This window comes from Tamandua tetradactyla, chromosome 12 (genome assembly GCF_023851605.1).
Source record: "Tamandua tetradactyla isolate mTamTet1 chromosome 12, mTamTet1.pri, whole genome shotgun sequence".
NCBI lineage: Eukaryota > Metazoa > Chordata > Mammalia > Pilosa > Myrmecophagidae > Tamandua > Tamandua tetradactyla.
This window is the reverse complement of record NC_135338.1, coordinates 38,182,012-38,196,461: the sequence shown is the minus strand read 5'-3', so window position 1 is coordinate 38,196,461 and position 14,450 is coordinate 38,182,012. Positions and strand designations below refer to the sequence as shown.

The window sequence follows — 14,450 nt, the reverse complement described above, 5'->3', positions numbered from 1 at the left end:
AGTAGCATGACTGGAAAACTGGTGACGAAGAGGACTGGGGAAGACATATGTGGATTGACCTTTCTGAGTGGGCAAAGAACATGAAGATATTTGTGTCTTGTGTGAATGCTCACCAGAGGTGATTCAGCAGAGGATGGTTTTAATAATCAAATGAATAAGCTGACTCATTCTGTGGATAAAGTCATCCTCTTCACCCTGCCACTCCCACCATTGCCCAACGGGTTCAGGAACAAAGTTGGCTTGGTGGTAGGGATGGAGGTTATGCATGGGCTCAGCAACATGGACTTCCATTCACCAAGGTCAACCTGGCCATGGCCACTGGTGAGTGCCCAATCTGCCAGCAGCAGAGACCCACATTCTGTCTCCAATACGTACCATTCCATAAGGTGATCAGCCTACTACCTGGTTACCTGGTGGCAGGTTGATTACCTTGGACCACTTCCATCACAGAAGGGGCAGTGAGTTCTTCTAACTGGAATAGATACATACGCACTCCAGATATGGTTTTGCCTTCCTTGCATGCAATGCTTCCACAGAAACTATCATCTGTAAATTTATGGAATGCCTTATACACAGCCACGGTATTCCACAAAGCATTGTTTCTGATTAAGGAACCCATTTACTGCAAAAGGGCAAATGCTGATGGAATTTTCTGCTGTTATCATGTTCCCCATCATCCAGAGGCAGCTGGGTGTTAGAAAAGTGGAATAGCCTTTGTGAAGACCCAATTATGGTACTAACTAGGTGACAATACCTTGCAGGGCTAGGACAATGTTCTCCAAGAAGTTGTACGTGCTCTGAATCAGCAGTACACTGTATGGTGCTGTTCTGCCATAGCCAGGGTTCATGGCTCCAGAAAAATGTTTGCTTCTTGTCCCTGAAACCTTAATCTCTGTTTGTTTACAGTTCTTAGTTCCAAAAGTAAGAGTACTTCTACCAGGAGATACATCAATGATTCCATTGAAGTTAAGACTGCCACCTGGCCACTCTGGGCTTCTCATGCCACTGAATCAACAGCCAGGAAGAGGATTACTGTACTGTCTAGGGTGACTGATCCTGACTATCAAGGGAAAATAGGACTGTAGCTACACAATGGTAGTAAATAAGAGTTTTCCTGGAATGCAGGAGATCCCCTAGGGGGTCTCTTGGTACTACCATACCCTGTGGCATATTTCTCAGGGACTGGAGCCTAGCCATGCTTAAAATTTTTTAATCCTTCTCTCCCTCTCTACATTCACTCTCTGCCCTCCGTACCTGTAACCCCCCTCTCTGTTCCCCTCTTCCCCCTCTTGTTGTAGACCGCCCATTTCCGTAGCTCGCCACAAACCCGCAGCCTTTCCTGTTTTTCTCCTCGCTTCTCTATGTCTAATTCTAGCTCCACACCTGCCTAAAGCTTAGCAACTGCCGCCTGGCTTGTGTGAGTGGCTGTCTCCCCCTGACGTGTGTGCCCAAGACTCCACCCCTCCCCGAGAGTACTTAAGCCCCACGCTTACCCCGCTCTGGGTCGTCCGAGCCCCGGGGTCTTCAGACCCCAGACGTCTCACTCCTCGGGTTCCCGGGTGGCCCATCCCGGTGTGTATCAATAAAAGCGTTAACCCGAATCTGGCCTCAGTGAAGACGTTTCTCGCGACCGCCAGCTGGAGAAAGTGCTGGCTCCAGCTTACCCAGGTTAATTCCCTGCGAGCTCGCCCCAAACCCACCCAGTGTACCGGTCGCGCGGCCCGGCTGAAGCTATCAGCGGCAAGTGGCGCCCGAACAGGGACATTCCGTCCCCGACTGGACACTGGAGATACTAGGATCTCTCTTCTGAACCAAGGTAAGCCTACTAGACTCTCCTGCTAAATAAACGCAGTCCTAGGTTCTACAAGCAGTGAGTAGTCCCCTCTAAATTCTAGTATGGGTCAATCTCTCTCTAAAAGCCAGGTCCCCCAGGTGCGCGCCCTAGCCGCACTCTTGCATAACAGTTTAGAGGAGCGGCTCGAGTGGCACCCGCCCCTACAGGACTATGGCGGAGAGCCTCAGGGCGGAAAAACTAACTCCACCCTTCCGCCTTCTTCCCCATCATCCAGACCGGAAAAGGGCTGCAGCCTTTACCCCACCCTCCCTGAGGACGCGGAGGCGGGACGTCCTGCCCCCCCCCTACCCTCTGCCCCTCCTGCTGCCTGTCCTCCTTCCCTTAGCAACACCAACCCCTTCTTCCCGGAAGCACAGCCGCCATTTTACGCACCCCCGCCACCATCTTACGCAGGGCCGTGCACAGAGCTATCGCCATCTCGTTCACCCCGGCCGCCCTGTTGCAATCCCACAGGCGGCAACCCCCACCTCGGGTCCAGGGCAGCTCTGGCACTCGGTCCGGCCGCTGCCGCCGACACAGGCAGCGCTCTTCCCCATTAATCTCACCCCATCCCCGCAGCGCCCATTCCCGTGAGTTCCCCACAGTGAGGAAGATATAAAGCGACTGCGCAAAGCAGTCAAAGAGGATGGGCTTACCGGTCCCTATGCTACCCAGCAACAGTTGCTCCAAAGGATTGGAGCCTCTTCGAAAGAATCCTACTTGCCATAATTTTCCTGTGCATCATCGCGTGTTTTAACCTGCTCATTTTCTTCCTCTAGGTGCTAACCTGCTTATTATTTTCAGTAAAAATGTTCTCCCTAACACGCCCCTCTGGAATTCCCACCTGGCGGCTCCTCCCTGTAACACTTCTAATTTTCTCCACAGCCACTTCTGCAAAACCTCCTGAAAGCAAAGTGTGGGCCGCAGTCCAATATCCCCCAGGATTACTGTTCCTCACCCCCGATTCCCCCACATTCCCACAACTTTTTGTTGATACCTTAATACCTCTTTCTCAGTAGTTTTCATAGTGCTTCAACCTAAACTCCTTTGGATCCCAATCAACGCGACCAGGTGGGTCGCCCCCCAGATACCCTTGGACAGCGCCACCGCTCAGCTTAGCCAACGTGCAAAACGAGACTTCGGCATCACCGCCGCCATCTCTGCAGCCATCATCGCCTCCGTTGCAGCTTCGGTCACGGCAGCCGTCGCGCTCACCCAGACCTCCACCTCCGCTTCTGTCATAAATAACCTTACCAGTTCCACCTCCTCGGCCCTGTCCTTACAGGCAGGACTCAATTCCCTAACCCACCAAACCCTGTTTCTGTGTCACCCCTGTACTTGTCAACACCTCTCGTCCTCGCCTCACCCTGCGCGATTGGAACTATACTCACAGCCTTCAAACTCAAATTCTAGCTATAAAAAACCTATCTGTACCTAAACTGTCTAGCTCTCTCCTTTCGGACCTCCTCCATAAATTCTCTTCCCTTTTCCAACCTTCCAGCCTTATCTTCTACGGTGTCCTCCTACTAATTTTAATTTTTATTCTTTTCACACTCAAGTGTCTCTGTTCAAGAATCTCTCGTCACAGGCGAGATACGAAACTTTTAGCCCTTGCTGCTCTAGAGCTCCAGAACCCCTTCTCAGACGCCGAAAATCGTCGCCAGGTTCAGGTATGGCTCGCTAGTGTTGCTCACCCCCAGGACTGATCACCCTGGGGCCTGGGTCTTGCCCTCAAGACTGATCACCTTGAGGAGCCTGCCCCATACTGCTGTAATACTAGCCCAGCAAGCTGTGTGCCTCCGCCACTCCTCTGTCCTCTCCATTCCCCTACGGGGGCTGCACGTTACCAGAGTACGTGCATCTGGGGCCGCCGCACGGCTACCAGATGGGTACCGCTGGGTGCGACACAAAGTAGTCGCAGAAGAGGGTCTCTCTAACAGACCTCCTCTGGCTCTTCTGGGGCACATGGGATTTGCATAAGGGTCGGCTCAGCACATACCCTTCCCCTGAAATTCTGAGCCTCAAGTGCAAGGGGAATCTCATCCCTACCCCTCCCAGCAAAGGTTAATGCCCACCACCTGTCACACAGGTGAGCCTTTAAAAGAAAAAGGAGAGGAATTGTGGCATATTTCTCAGGGACTGGAGCCTAGCCATGCTTAAAATTTTTTAATCCTTCTCTCCCTCTCTACATTCACTCTCTGCCCTCCGTACCTGTAACCCTCCTCTCTGTTCCCCTCTTCCCCCTCTTGTTGTAGACCGCCCATTTCCGTAGCTCACCACTAAACCGCAAGCCTTCCTGTTATTCTCTTCACTCCTCTATACCTAACCTAAGCCCTCAGCCTAGCAACTGCCTCTTGCCTTGTGTGATTGGCTGTCCCTTCCTGACGTGTGCGCCCAAGACTCCACCCCTCCCCGAGAGTACTTAAGCCCCACGCTTACCCCACTCTGGGTCGTCCGAGCCCCGGGGTCTTCGGACCCCAGACGTCTCACTCCTCGGGTTCCCGGGTGGCCCATCCCGGTGTGTATCAATAAAGCTTAAAACCCGCATCTGGCCTGAGTGACGACTTCTCGCGACCACCGGCTGGGGAAAGCGCCGGCTTCAGCTTACCCAGGTTAATTCCCTGCGAGCTCGCCCCAAACCCACCCAGTGTACCGGTCGCGCGGCCCGGCTGAAGCTATCAGCGGCAATACCCTGTGATTAAAGTCAATTGAAAACTGCAACAACCCAATCCATTCAGTACTAGCAATGACCCAGAAACTTCAGGAATGACGGTTTGGGTCACTCCACCTGAGGAAGAACCACAGCCAGCTCAAGTGCTGGCTAAGGGTAAAGGGAACATGGAACGGGTAGTGAAAGAAGGTAGTGATAAATCTGAATTATGACCACATGAACAGGTACAGAAATGAGGACTGTGATGGTATAAATATTTCCTCTTTTTTTATGAGTATGTTTGTTTTGTATACAAGCAAATATATTGTTTTCTTCTTATCATATGACACAAGTTATATTGCTCATGTTATAGTATTCAGTTATAAGCTACAAAGTTTAAGAGTGAATGTTATCTGAGAACTTGCAGCCTATTCTGGAGAGATGTAGTGCATTTCCAGTTGTACACAGAACAGTTGAGTATTGTTAGGCAAAACAAGAGTCCATTTTTGTGCTGTATTTGGAAATTAAGCATGTTTCCAGGTGATGCGCATAACTGCCAAGTTGACAAGGGGTGGACTGTGATGGTTAGGTTGTGGCAAGCACTGGCCTGATCGTTGCTGCAAGTATTTTTCACAGCTGGTTGATAAACTAGAAGGCTGGTTTATTAAATCATCAGTCAGTTGTGGCTTTTTACATCTGTGGTCATTTGCATGTCTCCCACAAATGAGGTAATCCAATCAGTTGAAGATATTTAAGGAAGTAGGGAGACTTTCATTGTTTCTTCAGCTAGTGAGTCTCTTCTGTGGAGTTCCTCAAAGCCCTTCATTGGCGCTACCTGCTTCACAGTCTGCTCTATGGATTTTGGACTCTTCCATTTCCCTGGTTGCATGAGACACCTTTATAACTCCCACATTTACAGATATCTTCTATTGGTTCTGTTTGTCTAGAGAATCCTGACTAATTCACAGTTCTACTGTGTTCTCATTCATTTTAAACTTTCCTTGCTGTGTTTATCATCACAATTTCTGACACATATGTCCCTCCATATATGTGTCCCTCTATAAACACACATTATTCCAGAAAAAAAATTAAGCTTTCAAGCTGCATCTGAGGCCAACTGGCCAGGCCTGCCACCACTGACTTTATTTAATCAAATTATTTATTTAATCTCTTTGATGCTCAGTTTCCTCACTTGTAAAACAAAGGATTATATTAGTCCATAACTCATTAGTCAGCTGAGAGATTGTTCCACTCATTCTTATTTGTTCATTCAATTCAGGCACTGGAGATACATCAAACAAGAGAGAATATACCTGCCTTCTTCAGGAACCTGACTACCCCTGTTCCTGGTATGTATTACACATAGTAAGGTTTCCAACCTGCTTTCTACTGTTATGATTTATACTTGCAGAATTTACTAGTCAGTTCTGTATTCTTAAAGATTCCCAAAAGCTTTCAGTGAACACCCAGATTTAATTCCTTATTAACCAGAAGCAGTGTTTTCAGAGTGTCCATGGAATGAAAGGTAGTGCCCCCGCTCTTACAGGTGTGAGATTTCAGTAATTAATTTTTCCCAAACATATAAGAATCCTAGGGGGGGAATCCAATTAAAGCTAAAGTAAAATCTTTAATGAAAGGTAAATGTTACAAGTTCTTAAAGGAGGACTCGCCTCTCTCTAAACCACTCTCTAGGTCCCAGTCTATAGAGAAGCTGGAACACTGTCACATGGGTCAGAGGAAATATTTGAAGACGGAAAAAACTGTAGCTGGTAAATGTTATTGCTGGCTCTGGGAGGTGAGGCCTGCGAGGCGAATAGGGTCTTGCTAGAGCTCAGCCGGCCCCTGGGGGAGCCCAGACAGCGGGCGAGCCGATCACGTACGCCCAGTCCAAATGTCACTCTAACATTTGCAGAGCTGTGTGTAACTGCTTAAGAAGAGGTCTCCAACGAGAAGGTCAAAGAAGGAAAAGCTGTTTGAGGAGCTGAAGGATGTATATGGGAAGGGGCAGCCATGATGTGGAGTATTCATTTTCCCTTTACATGAGCAGGTTTTGTTTTGTTTTATATTAACCTGCGCTGGTTTTCCTGCTGGCTGTTGCTCATGTATATAGATAATCCTTCAGGATGGCTAATGAGCATCTCTGGTCTGATTTTATGGGGGGAGAAGAAACTACATATTGTTCTGGACTTTATATCAAACTGCTTTATTTGTATTTTTTTTTAATGTTTATTCTTTTTGGTCCTTAGTTGGTTTTGCATGTCTATGATTGACCTTTGATAAATCTGAATTTAGAATTCACAATTTTAACATTTTTTTAAAGAGTCTACATAGTTATGCTAAGTGGTCATATATAATTTTACTGACTCAATGTTTCCACCACCCCACCCCCACCCCCACCGAGAACAGGGAGTGCAGGAACTGAGAGAATAAACTCATTGAACCCTCGGAGTCCGTATCTCATATGGGTGGTTCCCTACTCAGGGTACTTCTCTAAGGATCTATATTTCATTTTAAAATATTACAAACATCCAAGTAAGTAGAAATAATAATGTAATAAATGCTTGTATATATACAATATGGCCTTTATTAATTCCTAAATTTCTGATATATTTATTTCAGATTATTTTTGAAGAAATAAATCAGTGTAAGATTAGGTAAATCCCCACCATAGCAGTCTCACTTCCCTTCTTCCCCAGAAGTCAACTTTTTTTCCTGAATATTCATCATGTCCATGCATGTTTTATTTTCTTAGTCTTTATGTATCTATCTATAACATGGGATTATTTTGCATGCTTATAAATTTTATATAGATGGTTTCAAAATATAATACCATTCTGCTACATGCTCTTTTCACTAAAGATTATAGTTTAAGTTTCACTAATAGTGTTACAGCTATAGCTCTGTTTGTTCCACTGCCAGATGGTATTCTATTGTATAAAAATATCACAGTCTAATTATGCGCTCTGCTGCTGATTTAGGTTGTTTCTATTATTTATTTATTTTGTACATTACCAGGAGTGTTCTTAATGTGAACTTGTCTGAGAATTTCTCCAAAGCATTTACACAAACACAGATGTACTAGGTCAAATGTCATGCACAACTTCAACGCTAAATGGCATTCCAATGTGGTGGCCTCAATTTACACATTCACTATTTGGGACATGAAGGTAACCCATTTCTCCCCTTCTTTGGCAGCACTAAATATTATCAGGGTTATTAGTTTTTGCTAATCTGATGTTTATGAAATAGTATTTCAATATTGTTTGCATTTGTATTCTCATGATTACTAGGGTGGATAATATTCTTTCACATGCTTAATATATATTTTGGTTTCAATATCTGCAATTTATTTGTTCATATCCTTTGTTTATTTACCTGTTGGATTATTCGTCTTTTTATTCTTGATTTGTAGCAGGCTTTTATATAATTTATGATAATATCCTTTGTATATTATTGAATTGCCAATATCTTCTCTGAGCCTGTGGCTTATCTTTTAATATGTTTATGTTGTCTTCCCTTGAATATAAGTTTTAAACTTAATTGTTATCAAATGTATCATTACTGTCTTTATGATCCATGCCTTTTTTCCTGGTCCTGTTTAAGAAATATTTCTCACTCATAGATATAAAGCTATTCACCTATATTTTCCTTTACAGTTTTTAAAGTTTTGCATTTCACAGTTAGGTTTTTATAATTTAGTTTTACATGAGATGTAAAGATGAAGTCTACTCTTAATTTTTTTTCTATATAGCTAACCATTACCCCAGCACCATTTATTGACTGTCTGTCCATACCCACTGATTTGTAATGTCAACTAAGTCATGTATCAATTCTCCTTAGATACATGGGTCAGTTACTGAGCGTTGTTTTCTGTCCCAAAGGCCTATGTGCGTATATTATACTAATGTCAGGCTATTGTCATTATTTTGGATATAAAATGTATCTTGATATCTGGGGGGCATGTCTTTTACCTTTTTATTTTTCCAAATTTCTTGACTAATGTTGGTCCCTTGAATTACTATGAATTATAGGATCAGCTTATCGTGTTTAATAAAACAATATTTTGGGAGTTTGAATTGTATTGGATTTATAGAATAATGTAGAGAGAATTGGCATCTTTATGTTAATTGAGTCTTCCCATACACAAACATGATGGATTTTGGTGATTTATTCACGACTCCATCGTATGTCTTTCAATAATATTTGGTTATCTTTTTCCCATAAAGATCTTGAATCTTTTAAAAAAATTTATTCTTAGCTCCTTGCAATTTTATTGCTGCTGTATATAGGATATTTTTCTAATCCATCTTTTATTGGCAATTACTATTATATAGGAAAGCTAATTAGGCTTATATGTTTGTCTTCTATCCTACAAACTGGCTGAAATCACTTTTTGTTCTAACAGTTTGCCTATAGGCCCTCATAGAGGTTCTATAAATAAGAATGGTTCAACCTATTCTTCTACAATCTTATGCTTTGAACATTTTTTTCTCATTATTCCATTGGTTGGGTTCTTCATTTCAATAATAAATAGAAACAAAGAATAATGGGCATCCTTAGCTTTGTTTCTAACCTTAATAAATATGGTATTTGCTGTAGGTTTTTGATGAATCCTCCTTTTCAAGATAAAGAAGTTACATTCCAATATAAGTTTGTTCAGATAATTTTAAATAATAAGTATAGACTATATCAAATATTATTTCTTCATTTATTGAAATGGTTTTTACTCCTTTATCTTTAATATAATGATTATTATATTAAACATAATTAATATATCTTCTGATTTTTATCACCCTCACATTCCTGAGAAAACTCCTCCTTGCTTATGTTATATTTTTTTAACAGTGAATTAAATTTGATACTGTTTTCTTTAGAAATTTTATAATAAGCATATATTTAAATGTACATATAGTTGTACTTTGTATCAGAAGATGGTTCAAGATTTGCTCTGACTTAGTTTCCGTCCAAGTTGATTCCATTTTGGAAGTTCCCAGGGGTCTTCATGACAGGTGGCCTCAAAACTATGGAGGTCCCATATTTGGATCTCCTCTGACAATTCTAGTGAATTTCATTATTTAAAACAAATATATCAGGCACATTGTGTAAAATAATTACATGTAAAATGAATAAGTGAATGAATGCTTGAATGAAAGAAAATAGAAAGAGAGAGAAAGGTGATGGGGTGGTAAGAAAGGAAGAAGGAAGAATGAAAAGACCTGTGGTAGAAGTCCAGAAAGTACTGTTACTTTCAGGTAGAGTAGTTTGTTAAAAGGAAACAAACGAAACACAGGGAGAATTTTCTTCTGCAAAATTTATCCTATTTAAGACTTGCTTCAGGTGGAAAGAATAGTTGATTTGCTATATATTTATTTTGATCCTTAACAAATAAACACAGATTATTTGTTCATCTGACCAATGAGTGAGTTTTGGTCAAAACTAAATGCACTAAGGAAGCAATATCTACCTGATATTCTTTTGTAACTAAAGAAAGTTCTGTTATTATCTCTCCATGGGATGCAACCGGTGAAATTATTTTACTTTTCAAAGCAATTTTAGTGTATTGGACTTTTCAATTATCAAGGATGTAGAAGTCATAAACTAGTCTGAAAAATAGTTGAAATGTAGCATGTAACTCATAACAAATGCCTTTCTTCTATTAAGTAGCTTATAAAATATTCCATTACCAAGCCAAAAGACATGGCACCATGAGGTACTGAATTCTGTTTTAATATGACCATGCTTATTCCCAATTTAATTTCTCCTTATGGTTTTGTAAGGATACTTTCAAGCTAAAGCCTTCTCTGTCCCTCCAAAGACACCACCTGATTTTCTAACTTGTTAATAAAATAGTAGTCAGGAGAAGGGGTTGCCACTATTTGACCTGTTGGAGGTCTGTAGACAAACACAGTAATTATTTTAGGATATAATTGGATGGCCTTATTATTTATTAGCTAAGAATGAAGATTTTAGCCCCAGAAGATTGTATCTAAACCCTGATTCTGCTTCTTACTAGTTGTGCGACTTTCATAAAGTTATTTAATCCCTGTAAGCATCAGTTTCCTCATCTATAAAATAAATATAAATAATAGCTACTCTTTGTGACTTTTGTGAGATTAAATGTGATAATGTTTGCTAAATGCTTGGTATGGTATCTGGCACATAGCTGATCAGTAAATGTTAGCTATTATATAATAAGGATCAAATTCTTTGCCAAATAAAATGTATGGAGAAATCAAGATGGATCCATCACATGGAAGAATAGACTGAAAATTCATTAAGTGTGAGACTTAAATCAGTTATAATTGGACACCCAAGGAAATACTAGAAATTGAAAACCAGGATTGAAAGCCTATATAAGTCAACCCTCCCTGCTTCTTGTTCTCTGCTATGTCATGATGTTAGTTGCTTTCCTATGGTAAAATAAGGGTGTGGCATCGAAGTTCAATAGTGCTCAGTGGGTACCATGATGTGGAGAGGTGGGCAGAGACCAGGCAAGCTGAGTTTTGCCAGTGATAAAGATTTGGATTTTATTCTAAATAAAACAGGAAACCATGGAAGGTTTTCAGTAGGGAAGGAACAGGGTTTGATTTGTATGTGTCTGTAGATAACCTCTCTAACGTCCTCAGTTTCCTCATCTGTATAAAGAAGGGCCTTAGACCAGACCAGTGATTCTCAAAGTGTGGTTCCTGGGCCAGCCACTTCAGCACCACCTGGAAACAAGTTAAAAATGCACCTTGTCACTCACAGGTACTGATTTTTATTTCCTATGTGGGAACACTGCATACTTAGTACCTTCTCGGGTATAGACAGAAACATGCACTAAAGTATTCATCACTTCTAACACCACTATCTTAAAACCCCAAGAAATAACCTCTTCCAGACAAATACCTAATCTAGGTTCCTTTCTCAAAACCTGAGTCCAACCTCAAAACAGGAAAAAAAGGTAGTTCTTAGAAGATCCGGAATTTGGACTTCATGCTCATGATATTCCTATTCTAGAAAAACCTGGCATAGGACACACCATCCTCCACAATCTGTTTTGGTTTGTAGGAATTCCACTTTTAGAATGGTCAATTTTAAATATGTCCCTCACATTACAACTATCCTGGAATGCAACCATATGAGCTATTAATAATCAATAACAGGAGATAGTCTAGCTTCAGTTGTTCTACAAAACAGGAGAGCACTAGATGTTCTCACTACAGTTGCAGTGCAATCATAAATGAAACCCGTTGTTTCTATGTTAACAAAACTGGGTAGGTAGAGGAAAATCTTAAAATCTTAAAAGAAAACAGAAATCATTCAAAAGGCCTGGGATGCTAATTATGGGGACCAGTCATGGCTACCCTCCTTTCCCTCCTATTTCACTTTACCGCTAAAATCATTTCTTGTGTTCCTTATAACACCATTACTAATATTATTTTTAGTTCTTCTCTTTGGCCCTTGTCTCTTACAGGTCCTCTCCCAGCTCATATACTGAGTTGTCCAGTCAATAACTCAAGAATATGAGAATGAGGTATCTCAATCAAGAAGAAGCAGAAACAACTTTTTCTCCTGTCCCATCGCACCTCCAGTTACCCCCAAATTTTTTCTCTTAGGATGACTAAAGGAAGTCATTCTAACAGCTGGAAGCAGTTACAGGAAATGGACCATCACCCCATTCCCCCTATTACCAAAAACACCAGAATGTTAGGTTGGGAGAACAGGACCCCTTCCCCCATGATGTGACCTACCCCTGGCAAATATTTCAGAAAGCCTCTCCACCCTAATCCACAACAGCCTGCATCTCCTTCACCCTCCAGCAGTTGCCCTCTTGTGATAAACTCTTCATAATCAACCTCCACCTTGTGACAGTTACAACCCTACATAACTAAGGCAATGTTCAAATTTTAAACTTCATCAATGGAAAGCTACCAACTCCCAAAAACCCACCAGTGAAAACCCGCCTAACCCCTACCCCCAAGCCATAACCCCCCTATCACTGCCACCTCGGGGCAGGGCAGCCATTTCTCTCTCTCTTGAAACACTGCCCGGGCAGCTCTGTTTCTCCCTGAAATAAAACTATGCCTGGAAAAAAAAATGCACCTTGTCAGGCCCCATATACAACCTACTGAAATGCCATGGGTGGGACCCAGCAAGCCTTGTTTTGGCAAGTCTTCTAGGTGACTCTGAAACACATTGAATTTCTTTTAGTTCCAAAGTTCCATGTTTCTAAGCAAGTCCTTCTTGATGTAGGTGACATATTAGCAAATGAGACTAATCATTCAGCAGTTTCATATCACTGTTGGCCAACATTTTGCTTTGAAAAGGAATTATTCAAAGAAAAAGAAAAAAACATTAGAGACACCCAACTCACTAGGCCAAGCCCTTGATCTTAAGGCTTGCTCTTGTGAAGCTTATGCATCGAGTGGAAAAGCTTAGCCTACCTATGGGTATGCCTAACAGTCAACTCTGGAGGACCTCTTTTGTTGCTCAGATATGTCCTTTCTCTCTCTAAGCCCAACTCTGCAAGTGAAACCATTGCCCTCCCCTTTATGTGGGACACAACACCCAGGGATAAAAGTCTTCCTGGTGGTGTGGGAAACGACTCCCAGGGATGAGCCTGTCCCTGGCACTATGGGATTTACAATGCAATCCTGACAAAAAGGATGAAAAAAAGTGTAACAAATAAGGTATCAGTGGCTAAGAGAGTTCAAATAGACTCAAGAGGCTACTCTGGAGGTCACTCTTACACATGCTTCAATTAGACATTGCTACTTATCATAACTTGCCAAACCCCAACCAAAACCATTCCTGCCAATCCTAAAGAATATCTATGGCATTATATAAGATTCTACAAAGCTTCCATGCACTAGAGTAACTTTCCAAAACCTACGACCTCCAGATGGGTCCCTAGACCAGATAAATCCTGAAATGCAGAGGGGCCATACCTTCCAGAACATCAACTAGTTCCATCCCCATATCCAATATTATTGACATCCCCTTCCAACATGAAGGATTTAGAGCAGTCATAGCCCAAATACCCCTAAGGAATGAGAGAAAGATCAAAGATGATGGTGGAGTTATACAGAGACGTTAGGGTTTAACAACTGAGTATGAGTGTTGAATCATTAAACTGATATTTGTTTAGCCTCTAGTACCTTAGAGCAGCTAGAAATGAAAACCTAAAATTGCAATATTGCAACCCATACCAAGTTCTGAAATCTTTTCTACAACTAATTGTTGCCATGTACATGTTGCTATTATGTATATATGTTATTTAAAGAGAAAGAGGAGTATAACAGAGAAGATAGGATTTAACAAATGAATATGACTGCTGAATCATTATATCGATATTTCTGTTAGTTTCAAGTATCTTGGAGCAGCTAGAAGAAAAAATGAAAACTTGTGGAACTGTAACCTATACCAAACTTTAAAATCTGTTCTATAACTATTTGTTAAAATGTACTGGGAAATTTTTTTGCTTTTTTGTATATGTTATATTTTATAATAAAAAATATTTTAAAAAAAAGGAAGAAATAACTACCTAATACACAGATTTTATGTCATATATATATTTTATATCCTGATCCAAACATGTAATAAGATGAAAAAGGATTAAATATAATGCTACATTGACTTATAAATTTCTTCTCACAATTATCAGAATGCATTTCCCAAAATTCTATATCCCCATGTAATTATCTGCTTGGGTTTATACAAAATAATGAGATCATGAGAAAGATTATGTTTGTCTCTATGTTATATAAAGATCTATACAAAGAAGGTATTCAATGAGACGCAGAATAGTGTTATGAAAGAGGAGCTCTTTGAAGCATAACACTGAGTTCGAATTCTGATTTAAATACCGGAATGAGAATGAGAGTTAAGATGTGGGAAAGCTCTGGCAGCTTCACCTACATCCACAATAACATCTCATTCCTCTGAATCATAATACCAATTCGGAAATGATTTTTTCTGTACTAC

At 41.3% G+C, this 14,450-nt stretch overlaps 1 protein-coding gene and 1 long non-coding RNA gene across 2 annotated transcripts in view; one reads left to right on the top strand and one right to left on the bottom strand.

Moving 5' to 3' along the window:
* Nucleotides 1-14,450, bottom strand: part of NRXN3 (neurexin 3) — a 1,607,649-nt gene that overhangs the window by 1,026,702 nt on the left and 566,497 nt on the right. The gene's annotated exons all lie outside the window — the stretch shown is intronic.
* Nucleotides 1-14,450, top strand: part of LOC143652065 (uncharacterized) — a 47,758-nt gene that overhangs the window by 23,630 nt on the left and 9,678 nt on the right. The window contains exon 2 of the long non-coding RNA XR_013160383.1: nucleotides 5,764-5,833. This is a non-coding gene — a long non-coding RNA (uncharacterized LOC143652065). The remainder of the gene's footprint in view (nucleotides 1-5,763; nucleotides 5,834-14,450) is intronic.